The 10,234-nt window shown below is 44.1% G+C and overlaps 1 protein-coding gene and 1 long non-coding RNA gene across 3 annotated transcripts in view; one reads left to right on the top strand and one right to left on the bottom strand.

Annotated features, from left to right (window-relative positions):
- TTC7A (tetratricopeptide repeat domain 7A) overlaps positions 1–10,234 on the bottom strand; it is a 321,743-nt gene that overhangs the window by 12,347 nt on the left and 299,162 nt on the right. The window lies entirely within an intron of this gene.
- LOC106722231 overlaps positions 1–10,234 on the top strand; it is a 25,753-nt gene that overhangs the window by 10,015 nt on the left and 5,504 nt on the right. The window lies entirely within an intron of this gene.

The raw sequence follows: 10,234 nt of genomic DNA on the forward strand, positions 1-10,234 counted from the left end.
GATTGGCTTTTGCCTGGGTGTTGGTGATCAGCTGTCCCGTTTGGTCCATCAGGGGTCTAATGTTACCCTTGCTGCTTTTCCGACACCCTACATATCTGAAAAAGGACTTCTTGTTATCCTTGATATGTGAAGCCAGATGGAGCTCGGTTGCAGCCTTGGCTTTCCTGATCGTCTCCCTACAGGTACATACCAGTGCTGAGTACTCCTCCTTGGTGGTACTTCCATCCTTCCATCCTTTATAAGTCTCTCTTTTGAGGCGTAGGAGGTCCTCAAGTTCCCTGCTGAGCCAAGGGGGTTGCTGTTCCCTTTTGCTACCCTTCCTTCGAGATGGGATGGCCATTCCTTGTGCTGTCAGGATCTCTCCCTTGAGGAGCAGCCACTCCTCCTGGACTTCTCTTCCTGTTGACTCATGTTCCCTTAGGAGGCTTGTTGTCAAGATCTTGAGCTTGTCAAAGTCAGCCTTCCTGAAGTTGAGGAGTTCTGTACTGCTGACTGACTTGCCAGCTTTGTGATGGATAGTAAAGGTGATCAGCTCATGGTCACTGTCACCGAGCTTTCTATTGATTCTTTGGTCACTGACTAGGTCTTCCTCTTTGGCCAGTACCAGGTCCAGCAACATTTTACCTCTTGTTGATCCATAGACTTCTTGAGTCGGGCAGAGCTCATCCACACACACGAGGAAGCTTTGTGACCAATCGGATTTGGCTGAGTGCTCTTCCCATGAGATGTCCGGATAGTTAGTCTCCCGTGACAACCATGCACAGAGAGCACGCAGCCTCAGCCAGTTCCCTGGCAAATTCCTGGTCCAGCTCTTGTTTCTGGTTAGGTGGTCTATAGTAGATTCCTACCATGATGTCCCCTGTGCCACGTTCCCCAAGCATTTTAACCCAGAGAGACTCCAGTCATCCTTCCTGGGTGCCAATGTCAATTTGCATGGACGTACAGCTGTCCTTGACCTAGAGCTACACCCCCAACCCTATCATCTTTGCAGTCTCGCCTATACAGGGTATGTGGCCTAGTCATATACCTGTGGCCCAGTCATGGGTGGAGTCCCACCAGGTCTCCATTATCCCTATGAGGTTGTAGTCATTCTTGTTTAAACAGGAGGAACTGGTCTTCCTGCTATTCACCAAGCTCCTGGCATTGGTGTACAGGCAGGTAAGTGTCCCATTGAGGGCCCCAGATGATTTCTATCATCTCTTATCTGAGGACAAAAAACTTCAATTCTGTGGCAGTTGTCTAGCTACTGATGCTGCAAATCAAGTGACTGTATTTCATTCACACCTTAAAGTCTACTCTGTGGATCCGGAAGTACAGCAATTTTAAACCTCTAGATACTAATCAAGAGCTGGCAGACTGTCTAATGGGCTATATAATTCTGTCTTGGAGAATGTCCTAGGACGCTAATGAGGTCATCTCTCTTTAAATAGGGCCTTGCACATACCATCATTATTGTATCCAAACTGAAGTCCACAAAGGATACGGGGAAAACCTGAACAGGGCTTAAAGGGCTCTCTGAACTCATTTCCCTCCTTTCTAGCACCAAAAGTACAAAGTACCCACCATATAGTGACAGAAGTTTATAGTTTAGTGATGGAGTTGAGAGATGGCTGCTTAGGGAGCAGCGAGTCAGTGAGTTACAGGAAGACCAATGGACTGCCAAAGTTGCTGACTGCTGCACCAATAAAATTCATTGTTAATTCTTCTCATTTATTGTGTGTCTGTATTTATTGAACCTGGTGATCACCACAACTAAGTATTCAACAGATAAGCCAAAACTATCCTATGGAAATGGAGCAGGAGCCTTTTCCCCCACTTCCTGCTGTGGTAGCTTTAAAGCTCTGACCCAGTAGACTCAATCATGGGTTCTCTTCTTCATTGGCAGGTCTTAACAGTCTATGGACAGTTACTCTCAAATCTGCTGCTACACGCCAGGCCTTTCATTAATAATCACCACCTCTGTTTGCAGTCCTAATTTCCACTGAAGTGGAGCTTTGCCAGCTGAGCCATGCTGGGATCTTCATCGGTACTCCCCCTAACTCAACCCTGGGGGAGCTGAATAGCTTTGCTGCTCTCTGGATGTCTTAAACACCATTACCTTTATCTTGCCATTCCAGTTGGACTGACCACCCATTAAACTGACTCTTCATTATTACAGGAAGTTCCAGTGGTCCTCTTGACCTTTAGGTGCATACTGTCCATTTATTTGTCCTCTGTTTATAAATGCTACCTGAGGCCAGAGGGGGTCAAAAAGAAAAAGGGTTTTGCCAGATCCAGTCCTAGCTCCAACTGTGCAAACATTGGCAAATTTCTGTCCACAGTGCATTAGGTCACCTTGTGCATCTTGTGCCAGTATGAATGAAATCATTCCAAACTCATGGAATTGGTTTGGCCATGTATTGCTGGCATGCTGAAGGAAAAAATGTAAACATCTTGCCTCTCTTTCTCTCCCCCCCCCCCCCCCCCCCCAACCTCCTTTTATTTTGGGACTCTGAAATAGAGCTAGTGAAAACTATGACCTGGCTTGTTGTACATAACTGCTCTGCTATTGGAATGTAACCATCTAGAATGGGAAGCTGGAGCAGTAATGCTGGAAGGGAGCACTGTCTCTAACTACTATGTGGCCTTTTTTTATATATATTTTCACTGACTGCAGTTCACCAATGTTAAAAACACTCTGTGAGGTTGCTAAGCAAAAGGGGTTGCCATTTCTCAGACGGAGAAACTGAGGCATAAGTGAGAGAGGGAAGAGACTGTTCTGAAAATCAAAATTTTAGAGTAAGCTACACTCATGCACCCACTCATGGGTGGATCTAGGATTTTAAAAAAGGGGGGTGCAGATGGTGTGACACATCACATAATATGACACCTTTTTTATCCATTTTTGAAGAGAAACTAGAAGCTTTACCAATATACTAGGGGCCTAGTGCTATATTATTTAGTTCAAGATTGAAGCAAAAACAAAAATAACTTCATCGAAATGTGCACTAATTTGCTAGATTATAGATTAAATTTAAAAAACACAAGAAACTAGGCAAAACAAATGGTCACAATAGTCAGAAGAGATTATTTCGTTAGTCCTGTAATCATTACAGTTAAATGTACATCTCTTTATTCAAATTTGTAAAGCAAAATCTAGTTTTCTTGAGTGTCTTGACTGTGCCCTCTAGTACACCATTATCAGTCATTTCTGTACCTGAGTTAATATTACTATGCCTAAGTTACTGTTTTTAGCTCTAGTTTAAAAATATTCTGCAGGGCTGTGAGATGGAAGAGAGACTTTACCAGGGACAGCAACATTGCAGAAGAAAGGATAGTTAAGATAATGGACCATTAAGACTATTAAAAAGGAGAGATGGTCCTTAACATCTGTGGAATGAAGAGATATTGGCAGGAAACAGGGAGATGATGAAGAGCCATGAAGTCAATTGATCCAGCGCTGCCTGAGTAGAAATGCCACTGCCCCTCCCAGTCAGTTGGCTTTAAAGTTCAGAGACAGCAGAAATCGGAGAGGTGGCACTGCAGCCCCCTAGATCCTCCCCTGCACCCACTTGATGGTTGGTGTCCCTAAAGCCCTCGGGTGCTCAGCAGCTTCAGAAATCAGGCCCTGCCAATGATACTACAATATGGATTTTGAATCATTAGAGTTGGCAGTAAGATTTGAAAAATGGTGGTCAGTGTGACTCATTGAAGGGCCCAGAAGGTTTCACAGCTGGTTGGCAGTGCTGTCTCTGTGTTAGAGAGTGCCACTGCATTGACCTTTTTAGAGGTGCAATTTTTGGTCAGCTTAATTAAACAGGAAGTGGTAACTGATTTATGAATGGAAAATTCAAATATTGGGTCCAGTCCAATACCTACTGAAGTCCACAGGAGTTGTGACATTGGCCCATCAGTAGCATGCCTCACAATAGGTATTCTTTGTGGCTAATGGAGAATTGCTGAAAGGGATTACAATAATCTTGCCTGGTGCAGGGGTTATAATTGGGTAGCATCACAACCATCTAAGAACAGAAATGACTGGGTTGCAATCAGCAGTAAGCCTGGTGACAAGCCTTCTACATGTGCTGCTGAAAGGGGTTGTTGGTAATGAGATAGTGCATGGTAAAGGTGACTTCCACTGTACACACATCTCTCATTTTCCTACTTTTCTGTCAGCCATTACATTGCAAGGAGCCTAGAATAACAGTTGCCACCTCCCATGTTAACTGTGAGGAACCTGAGACCCTATTGTCTCTTGTTTCTTATCGCTTATAGAGTGGATAAAAGTATCTGTACTGACTAGTCTATCAAATATGAATGAAGCAGATAGAGTGGCTGTTTACACACAGCTATCTATTTTGGTTGCATTGAAAACGCACACAAGGGAGTGCTTCAGCTTTGTGGATGGAAAACACTGGAAAGTTTTTCTTGCCAGTGACAATTAGCTCTTGGTGGTGTGTAGTTTTGCAGCTGTGAGGTGATGAATATTGTCCTTCAGGTTGAAAATCATGGTGGTTTGGGTTTTTTTGGGTTTTTTGGTTTGTTTTTTTTTTGTTGTTGTTTGTTTTTTTTAATTATGCAAGCGCACCTTCTGGAGGTGAAGATGGGGTGTTTGCCTCTGTTTACCTTCTCAGTTTAACCCAAACCCTCCATATGGTGTGAGCATTTAGTGACAGAAACATTTAAAAGATTGGTCCCTCTGGAGAATGACAACAATTGTTTTTGCTTAACGTTTAATGGTTTCCTCTCCCTCTGGACTCTGTGCCGGGGCTCATTGCAACAAATAAGGTCTGGAAGAATATTAGAGCCTCAGTTCATTTATTAAGACACTTTGCATAGACACTTATTTTGCATTGCCATGAATTATACAAACAAGCACATTAAAGATCCATACACAATAACTACAGGGAGAGACCATCATTTGCAGTGCACCCATTAAGAGAATAAATTGCACTTTCTAAAGTCACTTAACCTTTGTAGAGTTCCTTGTACTGTATTTATTCATAGTGCTGCTTCGTTTTGAAGCAATATCTGTGTTCTCTAAAGGAAAAAAATGCTCCAGATCTGAGAATTAATATGCAACTGTGATATTCTCTTTGAATACAGTAATTGTATAGACAGCAAAGTGGGAACTCCTCATGCTTCTGTCACACATTTTGAAATATGAAGCAGTAAGTGTGTGTTTCTGTCTGAAAAAGCTTGCAAAATTAGAGCCAAATGTTGTGGTTTTCAGCTGGGCAGAGCTCCCATTGATGAAGGGCTGAAGGCTTTGTCTTTTATGGGCAAATATGGAATACATGCACAAAGCTGAACTAAATGAGCTTTGGCAGTGTTTCTCCACAGAGCTCAGCAGGGATGGAACAGGGTTGGGTGAAAACTTTTTGTTTCCTTTTTTATTTTTGGTATGGAAAATTTGGGTTTTCAACAAAACAGCTGCAAGGGGGAGGGGGCCGAAATAAAGGTCTGGTGTCTGGAAAAACTGAATGCACCAAATCTGTTATAAACAAGTGGAGCAGGATCCAAATATGTTGGTTCTGAAATCCTGCCTTCTGGGTGCTGTCACTCTTGGTGGGAAGAGCTTGCCAGCAGGATGACTTACTCTATGACACACTAGGACATGCTGCTACTGTGACTTGCCACCTCCACTCACCAGGAGGAGAAACTGCAGTGCACCATGGGAGATGTAGTCAGGCAGAAAGCCTGGCTTGTTGAAGAGAAGGGGAACATGAGACTTATAAACTACAACTCTCATATATAATTTCTGTTCTGAAGTGTTTGACTTACTGGCCAACCAATTCCAGGACTCGGACACAGTGGGTGCATCTACGCATTCATTAATGCTCTTTAGGTAATGCACATTTAAATCTATTGCCTCCATTGTGAAGTACTAGAACAATGAGCATTAGCCTATTTTAATGCACATTAGTGAAAGAGCCATAGGTTTTATGTGGTGCTTTAATGTGCATTAAAATAGGCTAATGAGTATTAAAGTGCATGTGTAGAAGCACCATGAATTTAGGATTTCTGTATCTGCTGCTGCAAATTCAGATTGTTCTGTGGCTCCTGCCTACCTCCATTTCCAACCAGTTCTAGGATTGAACCCTCCCTGCTGTTTTTGAAGAACAAGCAGAAATGCCTCCAAGAGGTGCTGCTGCTAATGTAGTTTAAGGCTCTATTCATGGCCACAGTCACTGATTTTGGCTTTTGTCTTTCTTTTGGCCTGTGGATGTACATAGTGATGCATGTGCTCTTTCCTCGCCTCTTGGATACTTCCATTTGAGGAGAAACTGAAAAGGCTGTATCTTTTTCATCTTGGAAAATGGACAATGGGAATGGAGGGAAATATTAGGGGCCTATGAGATGGCATAGAAAAAGTAAATAAGGAACTGCTATTTACTGTGTCTGGCAACAAATTGATTGGGTGCACCTTGGTTTTACTTTTCAGACGGCAAGCTTAAAACAAACAAAAGTAAGCACTTAACTATATAACAAAATGGACTTGTGGAACTTGCTGCCCAAAAATGGGGGCCAAAAGTATAACAGGATTACCCCATAAGACCAACAACAGTTATGGTTTTATGAGAACAGATATGGGTTAACATGAACAAAATGGAACCAGTAACAACAGTATTAATGTGCCAAAAACTATTTACTATACATACAGATTGTTTGAAAAAAGTATTTATGATGATTTGAACCCAAAATATTATTTACCTAGAACTATGAACAGTTCATAGTCCCCTGTCTTTCCTCCCCCCACCCCCGGTGTGCAGGTGGTCATATGGACTAAGTGGTCAAGGTTATCCACCTCACCCTTGTTTTTACTGTAGTCATGGATGATGTCCAGCTTTCTTTGCTTTCCACCCGCTGACAGGTCATGATGTATGCTTGACAGCAGCAGCATAACTTTGGACTTCTTTGGAACATGGGGTAATTAGGATGAGTTTCCCATCAAAAGCAAACATGGATGAGAGAGTTTCCCTTCTTTGATTTGCTTGCATTTTTGTTTGGGATATTGGGCTTGTTTTTTCAAATCGTACCCACATAGTTCAAGTCCTGCTGTAGCAGTCTTTCTGCCAGGTCAGTACTTGTGAAGAAATTGTCATCCACAATATTCTTTCCCATCTTGTACCAGGGATGAACCAGTTTTTCAATGACCTGGGTACCAAGATTATGTTGGTGTGGAGCTTCTGGTTGCTTGCCGAGGTAGATGTCTCCAGACAGGGGGAATGATGTTGCTGCATCACAGCACCACTGATATTTGGCAGGCTTGCTGGACATATACTGCCTGAAGGGACAGCAACCCCTGAACGCAACAAGATGCTCATCAACCATCAGGTGTATTCCTGGAATATACCATTTCCTGAGCTGATCCACAAATTGTGTCCAGATATCTCTGAAGGCAGCAAGCCTGTCCACAGCTCTCCTTTCCTCATGTGTCAGTTTGCTGTCAAATATCAGGTAGTTAGTGATTTCATAGACATTGGGGGCTGGAAGGGACCTCATGAGACCATCGAGTCCAGCCCCCCTGCCAGAGGCAGGGAGGCTGCTCAGATGATCCCAGTAAAATAAACATTCAAATGCCTTTTGAATGAGTCCAGAGTAGGCGGTTGCACCACCTCTGGGGGAGTCTGTTCCAGGCCTTGGACACTTGAACTGTAAAGAAGTTTTTCCTTATCGAGTCTGAATCAGACTTCTTGAAGTTTGTGGCTGTTAGACCTATTTATCCCTTGGAGAGCCCTGGTGAACATCTGTTCTCCCAGATCCTGATGCACCCCACTTATAAACTTATAGGCAACCACCAAATCCCCCCTGAACCTTCTCTTCTCCAGGCTGAAGAGTCCCATGTCCCTCAGCCTCTCTTCTTAAGGCTTGCTCTCTTGGGCTTTGATCATACAGGTGGGTCTCCTCTGGACTCTCTCGAGCTTATCCACATCCCTCCTGAACTGGGGGGGGGGCCTCCAAAACTGGATGCAGTACTCCAGCTGCAGCCCCACTAAGGCCGAGTAAAGCAGGAGAATGACATCCCTGGTTTTGCTCGAGATGCATCAGTAGATGCATGCCAGAGTTTGGTTTGTTCTGCTGACCAAAGCATTGCATTGAGGGCTCGTGTTCATTTTGTAGTCAACCAAGACCCCCCAAGTCCCTTTTGGTCACGGTGCCAGTGAGCATAGCACTACTTAGCCTATAAATATAATGCTGGATTTTTCTCCCAAGATGGAGTACATTGCATTTCTCTACGTTGAATACCATCTGGTTTTGGCCTGCCCGCTTCACAAGCATGTCCAAGTCAGCCTGTATCCCCAGCATGATCACCTTCCCCCATAGTTAAGTGTTGCCTATGAACTTTGCCAGTCCGCATCTGATGCCTGAATCCAGGTCATTAACGAAGATATTCTGGAGTCTGGTCACATGAACTGTGAAGAAGTTTGCCCTTGTATCCAATCTGAAGCCTTCTTCTAGGAGTTTGATGGTTGCTCCCAGCAATCATCATAAACTCCTAAAAGAAGGTTTCAGACTGGATATAAGGTTTTCCCCTGGGGCGTTTTGGTGAATAGTTGTTCACCTAGCTCCTGATGCTCTCCCCTGACTTTATATTTTGTAAGCTGCCACCAAACCCCCCTGAAGTCTTCTATTTTCTAGGTTGAATAGTCCCATATCTGTCAGCCTGTCCTCACATGGCTTGTTCTTCAGGTATCTAATTGTACGAGGGGTTCTTCTCTGGACTCTCTCAAGCTTCTCCACATCCTTCTTGAAGTGTGGTGCCCAGAACTGGATGCAGTAATTAGGCTAGGTCAGTGGTTCTCACCCCATGCTAGATGCAAGTCACCCTTCAGAAAATGCCAGAAAAATAATAGAGCGATTGTTCTGCCACAAAAAGTTTAGAGACCACAACAGGTCTTTGACACTATGGATTCCTTTTTGAAACTGCTTGAGTTTAGCTTGTTAATCATGTGTGGGTGCAACCCCCTGTGGCAGGTGAAAAAAATCTCATAGCACCCTGGTTGAAAATCACTGGGCTAGATGGATCTAACCCAGTATGCCAGTCCTTATGTTCTTTATGGCTGAAGAGAGAACAGCTATGGGGTACCATTCTGTGGAGCCAGAGATGCAAAGTCTGCTCTCCTAGCTTGCTGCCCAGTCAGCATGGGATTGTGACACTTTACCGTAAGGGGAGCCTTTAATGTTGTAGGGCTGTAGTGAAGGATTTTGCCCTGAGACTTTAAAACCTGTCCATCCTCTTTTTGTGTTGGACCTTCATGGGAAGAGGAAAGTAATGGTAGTTTAAAATTGTATTTTGAGAGCAAGAGAGTCTCAGCACCATACATCACCAAAATAAGACAATTTTATTGGTCGTGACATGCCTGTAATAATAATAATAATAGTTGTCTAGACATTTTAAGCTGCTTAAATAATTGCCATGTCATCAATCTATTGCAGGTGCCATGGCCAAATTGAGTAATGGAGTCGCATGGAAACGCATTTTCTACAGCAACTCAAATTGCCCCTAGCATCTGGGAGGCAGAGGAAGGATAATCTAGAACAGGGGTTGGCAACGTTTTCCAGTGGCAGGCAGGGATGGTCCAGCTTGGGTCTGAGGCACAAGGACACCATCTCCCTGCTGCCCAGCTGTGGCATGGCGGGCAGAGCCCTCCTCAGCTGGCTACTGACAGATCCAAAGGCTATATGGGCCAAGGCCAGCCTGCAAGCCGTAGATTGCCAAGCTCTCATGTAGAGGTTAAGGTGATAACTGGGGCCTAAGTTCAATTATCTGCTCTGCTGTGGACAGGGTAGTCTTTTAGGTCCAATACCTGCACAGGCATTTAAGTGCCTCAGTCACAATCTACCAATTCACTTGGGTACTACTGAGGTCCTTAGTTGTCACCTGACCCCATAAGCTCCTAAAGTCTTTCATCACCTCGAGTTCTCCCAGCAGGGTCTCATAGACACCTTAATATTTGCTGTTGGTCATGCACAGAGACATCTAGACCCTAACTGCTGAGCAGCTTACTGCCCTAGCTCACACCCGTGCCCCAGCCAGATTCACAGAATAGGTGCTGCCCCTAGCTATCTTGCACAGACATGCTCAGAGCACTTCAAGTCACTTGTGAAAGAGGGCCAAAAGAGAAGGTGCCCTCAGCTGCTTTCCCAGGAGCCCAATGCTTAGGATACAGGGCTGGGATACAGGAAAGGCAAGCTGCCTCCATTTTGTGAATAATTATTAAGGTGAAGTGGAATAACTCCAACTTCAGCG

Source organism: Alligator sinensis, unplaced genomic scaffold (assembly GCF_000455745.1).
Source record: "Alligator sinensis unplaced genomic scaffold, ASM45574v1 scaffold131_1, whole genome shotgun sequence".
Classification (NCBI taxonomy): domain Eukaryota; kingdom Metazoa; phylum Chordata; order Crocodylia; family Alligatoridae; genus Alligator; species Alligator sinensis.